At 50.0% G+C, this 14700-nt stretch overlaps 1 protein-coding gene across 1 annotated transcript in view; it reads right to left on the reverse strand.

Moving 5' to 3' along the window:
* UBXN2B (UBX domain protein 2B) overlaps positions 1-14700 on the reverse strand; it is a 331727-nt gene that overhangs the window by 248124 nt on the left and 68903 nt on the right. The window lies entirely within an intron of this gene.

The following is a 14700-nucleotide window of genomic DNA, read 5'->3' on the forward strand; positions in this document are numbered from 1 at the left end:
TGGAGCAGGACATTCGAGACTTCTTCGAGCGTAACATGTCCTCAGTTGAGAGCGTAGCGACCGTCTGGGAGGCCTTTAAGGTGACTATTAGAGGGTGGTGCATCTCCAAAGGCGGTGGCATTCTTAAATCCCTGCGCACTGAACTCCACACACTGGAATCAGACCTAAGCAAGCTAGAACGCGCTATTACTCAACACCCTGATGATTATGCGCTGCAGGCCCAGATGCAGGACAAACTCACAGAATACACACAAACCGCAGATAGGGAATGCAGATTTTTGGGGCGGCCGCATGTGGCCCGCGTTTATGGAGAGGGGGACAGACCAGGTAAGGCGCTGGCTAATTCGATTAAGCCTCCCAGATTTCAGAACTATGTGACTGAAATACATGACACTGATGGAAACATACACAGAAGTCTCCCTGAGCAACTTCATACCTTTAAGGAACACTACTGCGCGTTGTACTCCTCTCACAGAACTGACCCTCTAGACCTCCCAGCTTACTTTGCAGATACAGCCCTTGCTTGGCTGGGGGAGGCCCAACAGAAGTTCCTCCATCATGAGTTGGAGCTCGACGAGATAAGTGATGCGATTATGGGCATGCAATCTGGTAAGGCGCCTGGCTCAGATGGCCTACCTATTGATTCTTACAAACTTTTTGCTCCTATTCTGGCCCCAATTCTGAAACAGGTATTTTATGCAGCGCTCGATGAGGGCAGTCTCCCTCGCACCATGCGCGAGGCACTTATCACCTCCCTACTGAAACCGGGCAAGCCTCCCACTTTATGCGACTCATATAGGCCCTTATCGTTATTGAACTGTGACACTAAAATCTTGGCTAAAGTGCTGGCGACTCGCCTTAATCTCCTCATGGAACGACTGGTACTGCCTGACCAGGCTGGTTTCGTGGCCCACCGTGCAACTGTGCACAATCTCCGCACTCTTCATGCGGTCCTCCAGGATATAAATCCTAAGTGCAAAGCCGTGGCGGTATTTCTTGATGCCACCAAGGCTTTCGATTAATTGGAATGGGACTACCTTCTAGGCACGCTACGACATATGGGATTGCCATTCAATTTCATTGATTGGGTTTGTTTATTATATAATCAGCCGACTGCTACCATACTGCTCAACGGTGCCAGATCCGACCCCTTTATTATTCAGAGAGGTACACGTCAAGGCTGCCCACTGTCCCCCATCCTTTTTGCCATTGCGATAGAGCCCCTTGCCGCGAAGCTACGGCAGCATCACAACCATCGCGCCCTCAACTACCCATCCCGCCCGCTTCTAGTATCCCTCTATGCGGACGACATTACCCTTTACATTGAGAAGCCACAGGAAAACCTGAACCCGATACTGCGCGAAATCACTAAATTTGGGGGTATTGCAGGTGTGCAAATTAATTGGGGCAAATCGGCCATTTTTCCATTAACTGATAACACTCACCCGCACCCACTCGACTACCCTCTGGTATGGGAGCAAGAAGACCTTAAATACCTGGGCATTCATATTTCTAGACGGAAAGAGGATATGATGCGGGCTAACTATGGCACTGTGATTGACAAAATTACTGATAATGTCACCAAATGGGTTCACCTCCCACTATCTATGGCTGGGAGGATAGCACTGGCAAAGATGGTACTGCTTCCCAAACTACTATATCTCTTCGTTAACATCCCATATAACCCAGGGAGATATTTTTTTAAAACCTTGAGATCTCAGCTTACGAGGCTGATATGGGGCGGGAAGCAAGCACGCCTCAGTCTTGATACTCTCATGCTCCCTTTCCATTTGGGCGGTTTTGACGTTCCAAACTTCGAGAGATATTATGACTGTGCCCAAGCGCACTTCGCTGCTTACTGGTACTTCCCGCCCCATTCATGGCGCATCTCGCCGTGGAAGATGAACACATGGCACCCACTGTCAGCGCAGGTTACATCCATGCCAAACTAGGGCCCAGAGAAGGCGACCCCTCTACAGTTGATTGCACGGTGGCTGCGTGGTGCCGGATGGCGCAAATCCTTGAATGTGCGTTCCTTTACTCACCTAAGTTGCCTCTTGAAAATGACCCCAGACTCCAGATCACGTGTGAAGCGATAGGCCGCAAACTGCTCAGGGAACTGGGACACGGGCATTGGGGTGACCTGTATTTCAATGGGACCTTTCTGACTACTGAGCAATTTTTTAAAGATAGAACGCCCTCTATTATGGACACATTCTTATTCACCCGTCTACGCCAGAGCGTCCGCGCTATCACCCCCGATTTCCCCACAGAGCCGGACACCTTTGCGCCACTTCATGCCATAGTACGTGCGGGCGCTCCCCGCCACGTAGTTTCCCTGCTTTACAAACACGTGCAAGAAACGCCGCGCCCTTCCACTTTAAAAGCCCGACTAGACTGGGATAGGGACCTCACAGAACCCCTGACTGATGAACAATGGGAAACCAGTTGCACACAAACGAAAGCCATCACTGGCAACAACAGGTTGCGGCTCCTGCACTATAAATTCCTACACCGCTTATATCACACCCCTGCGCGGCTACACAAATTCCGCCTACGAGACTCTGACTGCTCCCTACGTTGTGGATCCGCTGGCGCTGATTTTTTTCATCTAGCTTGGACCTGCCCGCAGGTAGCCACATATTGGGCACAGGTGTTCGAGGGTCTCTCCACTATTCTGGGCGTCACACTAGCCCCTTGTCCTTTGGTAGCTCTGCTTGGCCTGACTCAACAGGTGGATACTGTGCACAGAAAACTCCTGGCGCTCAGCCTTCTGCTGGCCAAACAACTAGTGGCGTGTCGATGGGGCAGGGGACGTGCACCTAAGTTTAAATGCTGGATCCGGTCAATGTCCGCATGGCAGGAACACTTACACGGCTACGCCGAATTACTGCCTGTGAGATCAAAGCCCAAGGACATATGGGCTCCATTCGTGTCCTTCCTACTTGGCCTGCAGGCGGAGGACGACGACGAGCTCCCCTCGGACAGGGTTAATGAGTCTTAGTCGGTTTATCAGACAGTACACTGGAGACGTATGGCTCTCTCCTGGTTGATCCTCCCCCTCCCCCCCTTTTTTTTTTTCCGTCTGACCTCTGCACAACGCCACGTAGTGTAGAACCGCCCTCCCCCTCCCCCCCCCCCTCCCAGGATATATAGTGGGAATCTAGGTCTCACACTGCTTAACACTTACACAACTACCTCTCGGTTGACTTGCTATCACCTATCTAAATCGATTTCATGTCACTACAGCATATGGTGTTTTGGATGTGCCAATTGTGCCAATTGTGCTCAGGACTGCGTTTCAGAATTGAATTCTTGGGATAATTGTTTCGTTGGGAAAAATGTTTAGAGTTTGTTTCCTTTCGCACAAATTAACTGCTTCATGTAGAATACTTAGCATGAGAATATGCAACATATTTGTTTTATGCTTGACACACAGTCGCCTGATCTTATGGCATTGATGTACCGTGCTTAAAATCTGCAATAAAGGATTTTGGAAAAGATTAAAAAAAAAAAAAGTCTTCCCTCAATTTGTATTGGGGGTCAGTTAGTGATGAGATGATAGTTATCCTGAAAACCGGTAAATCGACACATCCCTCATTATTCAGGATTGCAAAATGTTTGCTTAGATCCTGTCAGGAAGATTGACGGGGTAACTAAATAAGTTCTTTGACCCAGATCATCTGAAAGTTTTGAAAGGGCGAGTCTCTGCAGACAGCACTAGGTCCTTTTGCCATGTACTCCATGTGGCTCACTCCAACCCTACTGTTGCCGCATTGTTGGCACTGGATGGTGATAGCATTATGAATTTTGATTATGTTATGTTAAATAGTATTTCTAAAGCTATCAAGAGTGGCACTATCGCAGCTTCATTTGAAAGTAGTTATTGAACCCCTTCTTAGACCACAGGCAATAGCAGAATTACAGTAGTACACTTATTGCAAAACTGACTACACCAGTGATTTAATAATACATTTCAATTACATTGAAAACTCTCTAGAAGTTATTTCAAGAATAATTATCAAATACTCCATAGTTGGTATTACTTACTGTTAGAAATTAGGGTCTCTGGTTGGCAGGTTGTTAGCCTGTCAAAGTAGGGACCCTACTTCCTAGTCAAGATAAGGGGAATACACTCCTAAAATAACCCCTGCTCACACCTCCTTGGTAGATTGGCACAAGCAGTCAGGCTTATCTCAGAGGCAGCAAGTGAAGCATTTGCACATAACCAACAGTAATACAGTGAAAACACTACAGAAGGACAACACACCAGTTTTAGAAAAATATCCAATATTTTATTTGCGCAAACAAGACCAAAAACAATCAAATCCACCATACAGTTCTTAGAAATATCAATAATCAAAAGTATACTTAAAATACAGTTCCTTAAAGTCGATAGCTCTGTCCGGAGCTATCACAATGTCGTAAACAACAAATCAAAACAGTTCTGGATGGGGAGGAGCTTGGCGGGCATCCGTGATGGCCGCGTGAGCACAGCGCTCTCCGGACCCCCGCCACTCCCGGCATAATATCCTGAACATATCCTGATTCTTCACGAGGATTTGTGTAGAGGACACTGGGCTGATCTTCCTATGGTTTTTTAGATTTTGATTCGGACCGGGGGCACCGAAGATACGACGACTCGAACTTTCGGGGTCCGCCCTGGAGGTGCGCCCGGGTCTGGGTGAGGCACTGTGGCCGTGTCTGAGTTGAACAACAGCGGCTGGGGGATTCGACTTGTGGGTCCCCCTCTTAAGTTTCGGTTTCGATTCTGCCTCGGACTGCGACGTCTGGCAGAGGAGTCTGGCCCTTGCTGGGTCCAGCGGCACAAGACTGCTGTTTGCCTTTGGCTTGCTTATTGTCCTTCCGGGCTGGCTCACGCCTAGAGGTACCCTCGCCGCTGCTTTTTGGCTACAACGCCTTCCTCTCCTGTGGCCATTTTCACCTGCTCGAGTGAGTCCCCTGGGACGCGGTCTCCAACATGGCGGGCAGAGGGGACCGAGAGACTCGGAAGACCAAAACGCCCCTTCGCGGGGGCCCGGTCCAGTCTAACGTCATGGACCGGTACACCCATTCGAAGGGGTCCCCTGGAACCGCCTTGCCTGGCCCGAGTGCAGTTGACCACACTGTGGAAGCGTTGACGGAGCCGTCCTTGCAGGACATCATGGGCGCCATTTCTGGCATGAAGGAAACAATAGGCCAACAGTATGAAGCTTTGGCCCACAAAATCGACACCGTGGCCATTGATGTGAACTTGATTCGGGCCGACCTATCTAAAACCAATGAGAAGGTGAAGTCATTGGATCTCAAGTCATCCAGCCTCACGACCGACGTCTCGGAGATACAGACGGAGATTGGCAATCTCCGAAGGGTGAACGATTTCATGACCCGGCGCTTGGAGGACTTTGAAAACAGAGCACGTCGTTGTAACGTGCGTGTGGTTGGCGTTCCGGAAAATCCGGACCCGCATTCTGTCGATCTCCTGGTCGAGGACCTGATGCAGAACTACCTCTCTCCGTCTGGGTTGAGTAAATTCTTCGCAGTGGAACGTGCCCATCGTGTTCCGGGAGGCCAGGGCAAGCCGGGCGCCCCGCCGAGGCCTATTGTTGCGAAACTCTTTCACTATAGAGACCGGGACGCTATCCTGCAGGCATCGCGAGTGAAGGGCCCGGTGGCTTTTGAGAATGCCACGGTGAACTTCTACCCGGACTTTTCTCAATTGGTGCAGAAACAGCGTATGGGCTTCCGTGGAGTCAAGAAGCGTCTCCGGGACTTGGGACTGCGCTACGCTATGCTTTTTCCAACCAGGCTGCGAGTTGAATACAATGAACGGACCCTTTTCTTTGATCGGCCTGATTCCGTGAATGACTGGCTGGACTCTCTGCCGGACCGACCTCCTGAGACTGAGCCAGCCGAACACCTGGGTGGTGCCGAGGGTGGTATAGAGAGCTGAACTTATTGTCTATGCCCCGGTCTCCGTGCTACGTAACTTCTTCAGGGATTTTATGCCTAAGTGCCTCTATTTTCTGTGTGTTTTCCTCCTTCTTTATCTTGATCGGGGTGGCGGGTGGGACAGGGCCTTTCCTCCTCCGGGGTCTTTTTGTAGAATGGGGGTTCTTGGGCGACAGGCACACTGCATGTTGGGGTGGCTTTTTAGCTTCTTGCAGGGGTGCAGGGTGGGGGGTGTTTTCTTGGTAGTTGGGGGGTGGGTTGATGGGAAGTTTGATGTTTGTGTTTTGTTTTTTCAAGGCGATTCTATCTTGCTAATGGTGTTTTCGATGTCATGCTCATTGGGGGAGGGTTCCGGCATCACTGTGTGGGATGGGGGGTAGCGGGTTGAGGTTTATTTCGTGGAATGTCAATGGTCTGGGGGATCGTATAAAACGGGGTGTGGTGTTGCGATGTCTACGACGTTTGTCTCCTGATATTGTCTTTCTGCAGGAGACTCATCTAGTGGGCAATACTTGTCGTGCAATGAACAGGTGGGGCTATCGCCTCGTCGCACATTCGGGGTTTACCACGGGTTCCAGGGGGGTGGGTATCCTTGTCCGGGCTTCCCTCCCCCTGGCAATTGATGATGTGATTCTTGATGATCGGGGGCGTTACGCCGTCCTCGTGGGACGCCATGAGGGTCGGACCCTTTCCCTGTTTACCGTTTATGTGCCCCCCGGTCTACAGACCTCTACCTTTTCCGATTTGGGCCGAGTGTTGTTGAGCCTCCCAGATAGTACTCTTTTCATTGCAGGTGACTTTAACTCTGTGTTCTCCGGTCTACATGATCGTCACCCCCCTAGGGACACTCCTTCGGCCCAACAATGGCTGGGTGGGTTCCTGGATACTTTTGGTTTAGTGGATTGTTGGAGACTTATGCACCCTACTCAGCTTCAATACACTTTCCATTCCGGGGCCCATGGGAGTCTGTCTAGACTGGATTATTTACTGATGCCTGCGGCGCAGTCGTCTGCTGTTCGGGAGATTAGACACCTCCCCCGGGGCATCTCCGACCATTCTCCGCTTTGGCTTTGTTTTGAGGTGGGGGTGGAGGCGGCGGGCCGGGTGGCTCCCATCAACCCATGGTATCTGACCTCCCCCGAGACCCGTGGTCTCTTGATCAAGTCGTTGGACAATTATTTTTTAGACAACGAGGGGTCCGTCTCCTCTGCGGTGTCCCTATGGGAGGCCTTTAAGACGGTGATCCGCGGGCAGGCCCTTTCCCTTATTGCTGAATCCAAAAAGGCGAGAAATCGGGAGGTGGTGGAACTCGAGAGGGAAATTGTTGGGATAGAGGCTGACTTGGAATCGGCTGTAACTCCTGATAAACTCCACGCCTTGGGTCTGAAACAATTTGCGTATAGGTCTCTGGTTACGGATGCGGCTAAAATGATGTTTCGGGAGCAACAGGGTCGTTTGTATGATGTGGGGGACAAAGCGGGTAAATTGCTGGCGTGGTTGGACAAGAAGGAGAGGGCGAATCGTGTGGTGCCGGTGATTCAGACCCTGAATGGTGTGAGAGTGACTGACCCGGTGGGAATAGTGGACTGTTTTGCGGACTATTTACGTGTGGTTTATTCCCCTGTGTCTGACCGGGATGTGGATGACTCTCGCCTCTTGTTGCGTGATATAGCTCTGCCCTGTGTCTCCGATTTAGACCGAGTCTCTTTGGACTCCCCTTTTTCCACGGACGAGATAGCGACTGCCATTCGCTCACTCCGTTCGGGCAAGGCTTTGGGCCCGAATGGATTGCCGATTGAGTTGTACAAGCTAAGTCCTGACAGGGTAGCGCCCTTTCTTCGTACCATGTTTTTGGAGTCCGGGGAGCGGGGTATTCTCCCATATGATCAGCGTCTGGCTACGATCGTTGTTATTCCTAAAGAAGGTAAACCCCGGGACCTTTGTTCGTCTTATAGGCCCATTTCCCTGTTGAATGTTGAGCCCAAGGTTCTGGCTAAGCTCCTGGCTACCCGCCTCCTGACGGTTATTAGCAGTTTGATTCATCCAGACCAATCCGGATTTATCCCGCATCGTAACACGGCTCTTAATCTGCGTCGTCTCCACGGAGCCATTGCGAGGGCGGGGCTTCTGACGGAGCCGGCCATTTTGGCTTCGCTAGATGCCTCGATGGCCTTTGATATGATAGAGTGGCCCTATCTTTGGGCGGCTCTTGAGAAATTTGGTTTCGGTCCTGGGTTTATTGGTTGGTTGAAGTTGTTATACGCCGAACCCTTGGCGCAGGTTGTGGTTAACGGTCGAGTTTCTGTTCCCTTTGGCCTTGGTAGGGGGACCAGACAGGGGTGCCCCTTGTCTCCTCTACTTTTTGCTCTTGCTTTGGAGCCGTTAGCTGCGTGGCTTCGATGGGAACCTTCACTCAAAGGGATCCGTTGGTCACCAGATTTTGAGGATCACGTCTCGCTTTACGCGGATGACATTCTTCTTTACCTTACTTCCCCGCGCAAATCTTTAAATGTCCTATTTGACGTTCTCACTTCGTTTGGCGCTAACTCTGGTCTGGTTATTAATTGGGCTAAGTCCTGTGTGTATGTTCTTTCGGGTGTTCTGCCCCCGTTGCCGGATAGATTTCCTATCCAGGTTGTCCAGTCCGGCTTCAAATATTTGGGGATCTTTATTACGCTGGACTCCTCACTCCGGTTTGAATGTAATCTCCTCCCCCCGCTTCTTAGACTGCGACTGGATGTGGCCCGCTGGCGTAAGTTACCCCTGTCTCCTCTGGACAGGGCTGCCCTTTTCAAAATGATGTCTTTGCCACGATTCCTATACGCACTTCAGAATTCCTATGATGACGTTCCCGCTACCTATTTCCGAGAGATTGAGAGTCTCCAAAGGCAATTGATTTGGGACGGGCGTCCACGTATCGCCCTTGCGAAACTTACCATCCCTTGGTATGACGGGGGCATGGCGCTCCCTGATATCAAAAGATATTATTGGGCTATCCAACTGTCTGCCATTAACCACGCAATGTATTCCCCGGGTCGGGATCCGGCCTTTGAAATGGATAGACTCCAGCTACCGGGAGGGGATTTTAATAGAGCGCTTTATTCCAAGTCGGCTGGGCGCCATCTTACGGGCCCGTCCAGGATTGCAGTCAGTGTGTGGCGCGCCGCGAATGTGAGTCTGGGATGGGAGAATCGGCTGACACTGGCGACTCCGCTTTATGCTTCTGAGCGTTTGGGATGTCTCTGGTCTACTAAGGGCTTTGACCGCTGGGATATGATTGGAATATGTAGAGTGGGAGATGTCTGTGTGAACGGTAGAGTGAAGTCCTTCGAGGCCCTTCGGACCGAATATGACTTGAGTGATAGGGAATTTTTTCGGTATCTGCAGGTTCGCCATGCCCTGGCCTCTGTTCTGACTCCTGGTGTGGCCCTCCCCGAGTCCTCCCCTCTCGAGGATCGCATTCTGAATGGCCACCTTCCTGATAGCACTATCTCCCTGATTTACAAGAAGCTGATTAATAATCGCGCCGACTTACTTGTCCGACTTAGGGAGGTTTGGGTCGGCGACGGGCTGGAATTAGATGACGAGGATTGGCAGTCGGCACTCTCTTCTCCGAAAGAGGTTGCCATCCCTGCCCGTCTCCGTTTGGTTCAGCTTAAGATCCTCCACCGGGTGTATGTTACGGGTCCGCGTCTGGTTGTGATGGGTTTTTCCCCGGACGGTCTATGCAAACGCGGATGTGGGATGAGTGCTACATTTCTGCATATTATTTGGGAGTGCCCGGGGGTGGCGGCCTACTGGACTGATGTGCTTGCGGTGATGAGGATCACGTCTCGCTTTACGCGGATGACATTCTTCTTTACCTTACTTCCCCGCGCAAATCTTTAAATGTCCTATTTGACGTTCTCACTTCGTTTGGCGCTAACTCTGGTCTGGTTATTAATTGGGCTAAGTCCTGTGTGTATGTTCTTTCGGGTGTTCTGCCCCCGTTGCCGGATAGATTTCCTATCCAGGTTGTCCAGTCCGGCTTCAAATATTTGGGGATCTTTATTACGCTGGACTCCTCACTCCGGTTTGAATGTAATCTCCTCCCCCCGCTTCTTAGACTGCGACTGGATGTGGCCCGCTGGCGTAAGTTACCCCTGTCTCCTCTGGACAGGGCTGCCCTTTTCAAAATGATGTCTTTGCCACGATTCCTATACGCACTTCAGAATTCCTATGATGACGTTCCCGCTACCTATTTCCGAGAGATTGAGAGTCTCCAAAGGCAATTGATTTGGGACGGGCGTCCACGTATCGCCCTTGCGAAACTTACCATCCCTTGGTATGACGGGGGCATGGCGCTCCCTGATATCAAAAGATATTATTGGGCTATCCAACTGTCTGCCATTAACCACGCAATGTATTCCCCGGGTCGGGATCCGGCCTTTGAAATGGATAGACTCCAGCTACCGGGAGGGGATTTTAATAGAGCGCTTTATTCCAAGTCGGCTGGGCGCCATCTTACGGGCCCGTCCAGGATTGCAGTCAGTGTGTGGCGCGCCGCGAATGTGAGTCTGGGATGGGAGAATCGGCTGACACTGGCGACTCCGCTTTATGCTTCTGAGCGTTTGGGATGTCTCTGGTCTACTAAGGGCTTTGACCGCTGGGATATGATTGGAATATGTAGAGTGGGAGATGTCTGTGTGAACGGTAGAGTGAAGTCCTTCGAGGCCCTTCGGACCGAATATGACTTGAGTGATAGGGAATTTTTTCGGTATCTGCAGGTTCGCCATGCCCTGGCCTCTGTTCTGACTCCTGGTGTGGCCCTCCCCGAGTCCTCCCCTCTCGAGGATCGCATTCTGAATGGCCACCTTCCTGATAGCACTATCTCCCTGATTTACAAGAAGCTGATTAATAATCGCGCCGACTTACTTGTCCGACTTAGGGAGGTTTGGGTCGGCGACGGGCTGGAATTAGATGACGAGGATTGGCAGTCGGCACTCTCTTCTCCGAAAGAGGTTGCCATCCCTGCCCGTCTCCGTTTGGTTCAGCTTAAGATCCTCCACCGGGTGTATGTTACGGGTCCGCGTCTGGTTGTGATGGGTTTTTCCCCGGACGGTCTATGCAAACGCGGATGTGGGATGAGTGCTACATTTCTGCATATTATTTGGGAGTGCCCGGGGGTGGCGGCCTACTGGACTGATGTGCTTGCGGTGATGACTGTTGTGACTGGGATTGCCCTACTGCCTGAGGTCCGACGATGCCTGTTGAATGTGTGGGAACCCACCGACTATTCTGTGGCCCAGACCAGATGGGCGACCTTGGGATACATGGTTGCAAAGCGGGACATTGCGCAACTCGGGGGCGCATCTCGACCTCCTGATGTCTCGGCATGGGAGGACAACATGGACTGGTCCATGTTCCGCGAGAAGACAGTCTATGTAGCTAGGGGCAGACCCAGGGCGTGGACGAAGATTTGGGGTCAGTGGAACGAATATCGTGGGAATATTTGTACTCCTCCCCTGGTTGACGCACCCGATGTTACCCTGTCTCCCTAGGCTGGTGTTCCCGAAATTTCTCATGCTGTTCTATGATTTGCCTATCCTCCCCGCTGTCCCCCCTTCCCACCTTGCCGAGTCCCATCGATTGTGATTTCGTTTCTCTGATTAGTGAGTTTCCCCTCCGCCTTCTGGGCTGACTTTGATTAGTATGCATTCGCCTTTTTGTAGTTCGTTGGTTTTTGTATGTATATAACAGAAAATGGTTGTGTCCTGTTCTATCTTTCGAGTAACATTTGGTATCTGATTTATGCCTGACCACGGGAGTGATCATATGTTTTTTACATTGTGCCTTGATTTTAGCGGCCGGCCCGTGTGGTTGTAGGCCCATCCTTGTGACCCTTATTTGATTACTCAATAAAAGTTTTTAACCCAAAAAAAAAAAAAACTGTTCTGGATGACTGTGGCGCCGCAGGCCAGTTACGGTGTCAGGAAGATCCGCAAAACAGTACCTTTAGAAATGCAGGGTGTCGGGAACCTCTCGTTCCCGACGCCCGGCATTGGTTCCGGAGGTTAGGGCCCTTGAAGTCACATGCGTTGCAGATCAAACTCTTTGCTGTTGAAGTCCGGAGCACCAGCGTCGGCAGGCATCGGGACTGCAGTGCAAAGGGCAGCGGTGAGGTGCCCTCAGGTCACGGTGCAGGCAGCGGCTCAGTGACAGTTGTCCCGCGGCGCAGGCAGCGGCTCAGTGACAGTTGTCCCGCGGCGGCGGTGAGACCAGGGCTGCGGTGCGAAATGATGCATGCTCGTCGCAGTGCTGGAAGGTCACTGTGCAAGCAGTGGTGTTGGCGTCGCTGAAGCTTTGTTGTTGGCTGACAAACTGGAGTCAATGGTGCCGGCGTCGGTAGGCCAAGGCTGCGGTGAGAAATGAGGGTGGTACGTCCTTTAACTTAAGAGCAGTGCCCTTGAACCACAGTGCAAGCAGCGGCATCTATGTCGGCATGGAGTGTTGTCGTCAGGGACATCAGGGCAGCGGCGTGAAGGTAGGCGGTGTGAAGTGCGGTGCCCACAGGTCGCAGTGTAAGCAGCGGCTCGATGGCGGTGAGAGCAGGGTTGCGGTGCGGATTGGGGTGGTGCCTTCAGGACATGGAGTCGGCAATGTCATCGGTGATGGCGCCGGGTTGCTTTTTCTTCTGTTGCAGCACAAAACACATAGTTCCCATTGCTGGTAGCAGATGAACTTGAAGTCTTTGCTGTTCTTGAGACTTCTTGAATAGCTCAACTCAAACAAAGAACTTGCAGAAACTCAAGTCCAAACCTTTCTCTACCCAAGACAACAGCAGCCACTGCAGGCCAACACAGCAAAGCAAACAGCAAAGTGGTAGTTTCTCCTCGCAGCTTCTCCAGCTCTTCTTCTCGGCATGTTTCGGAGTCCAAGAGTTCTAAAGTTCTGGGGTCTGGGCCCCAATATTTATAACACATATACCTTTGTTCTCTTGTGGCAGAGAGTCTCTGTGCTTAGCCCAAACCAGTTTTGTCCTCTCTGGCCCAGCTTCCTGGCAGGAAGTGCAGACAGCATTGTGTAAGGCAGACCAGGCTTATTCAGGTGCCAGGAAATCCCCTCCCACTACTCTAAATGCAGCCCAGGTCTACTCAGCCCAGCCAGGACTAAAACTTAATAAGAGACAATTTACATCCAATCCAAACGATTGCTACTCCAGGCTAAGTGGCTGATTCATGGATTGCTCGGTCGGTTTTCGTCCTGGTGACAGTGGAGGTAAACTATCAAACTGCTTCTAGTCCCTATTATCTTTTATAACCTTGCACTCCTACAATACAACTTCCAGTTAATCCCTTCAAAAAAAAAATAGAAGCTCAACACCAGTGTTCTCTGGAAGAGAAAATGTCATGAATCTTACTATCTAAACTCAAAGCAGCAAAAAATAAATTAGGCCTTAATATACCAGACTTTAAATCATACCATTGATCCTTTCAGATAAATCATAGGTTGAACTGGCTGCTTAAGTCACCCAACACACCCAGCCCTGTGCTGGGGAAAAAAGTGAAGAGTGGATGACAGCTGCCCTGCCACTTTGCCTACTACTGAAAGTGAACTAACACATTGCCCTTAAGTACTCTCCAGTCCTCATAGCCACTACAAAAGTCTTGAATAAAACCAAATACTCCCTGGCCTCCCTGGCGTTTATTACCAACTAGCTACTAAGAGGAAGGACATTCTTTTGGAAGTATTTTGCTGATAGGAGTATTTGGTTTGTGTGGGTACTAACATTCCAAAGGATGGTGCTTTTACTGCAATACCCATAATATATGACACATCTGCCTTGGAGTGTGATGATCAGCTCCTCATGTTGCAGTTACAGAAATCAAGTGAAATCTTCTTTGGTGAAACTTAATTAGCTAAGACCCTTCCTGACATTAAGGGGATCATGTGGTACCTACATAGGGGTGGGCATCCAGCATCCAAGGAATGAAAATAGTTAGAGGAAAGTATATGTTTCAGGAGTGTCAGAGCGTCTCTAAATAGTGCAGCATTTTATCAAACATGCCTTCAGTGTCAGATGTTAGATCCAAGGCAACAATGTCATCTATGCCTATTCTGCAATTGTCAAATCAAATTTCCTGTTGTGCAAAGCCTTTTGGAGCTCCCCAAGACTCCATACTGCTGTTAATGTTAATTTTACCACCTCAAAGCTACTAGAAATTTAGAACACGCATTCATAAAATTCTTAATTGGTAAGTTGTTTTCAGGTTACGTGTGAGGAACTGTACCGCAAATTTTCATAATCCACAGCAACATCTCCCTGCAAGAGGGACTGTTTAAGTCCAGATGTTTGTAAATTTCCAAGCAGAAAAGATTCTACTTGATATACTCATTGTCGCAGGGGTGAAAGCTATTACCTCTTGTTGGAAGATGGTTTTGGTCCCTTAGTTCGTGTGTGGTGGAAATGAGTCAATTGCTCTGGAAAAGTTTCCTTTAAAGCATTTCCAACAGTTGACTTGGCTTAGATTTAGTGAGTGGTGCTTGCTGCTACATGAATTTCTCTCACATTCTGAAGATCATAATATTATAGTTTATATTGTGTTAAATTTAGTGATAAAGATTACTTGGGCCTTTGTGCATTTCTTTCTCCTGTGGATACTTATGAATATTGTTCATTCTCGGTTAAAAATTTCAATATAATTTTTTGAATAGAAAAAATGGCTCTTACCCAATAGAGATGAGAGCCATAAGGACTAATAAGTGAGT

This window comes from Lissotriton helveticus, chromosome 4_1, assembly GCF_964261635.1.
Source record: "Lissotriton helveticus chromosome 4_1, aLisHel1.1, whole genome shotgun sequence".
Lineage (NCBI taxonomy): Eukaryota > Metazoa > Chordata > Amphibia > Caudata > Salamandridae > Lissotriton > Lissotriton helveticus.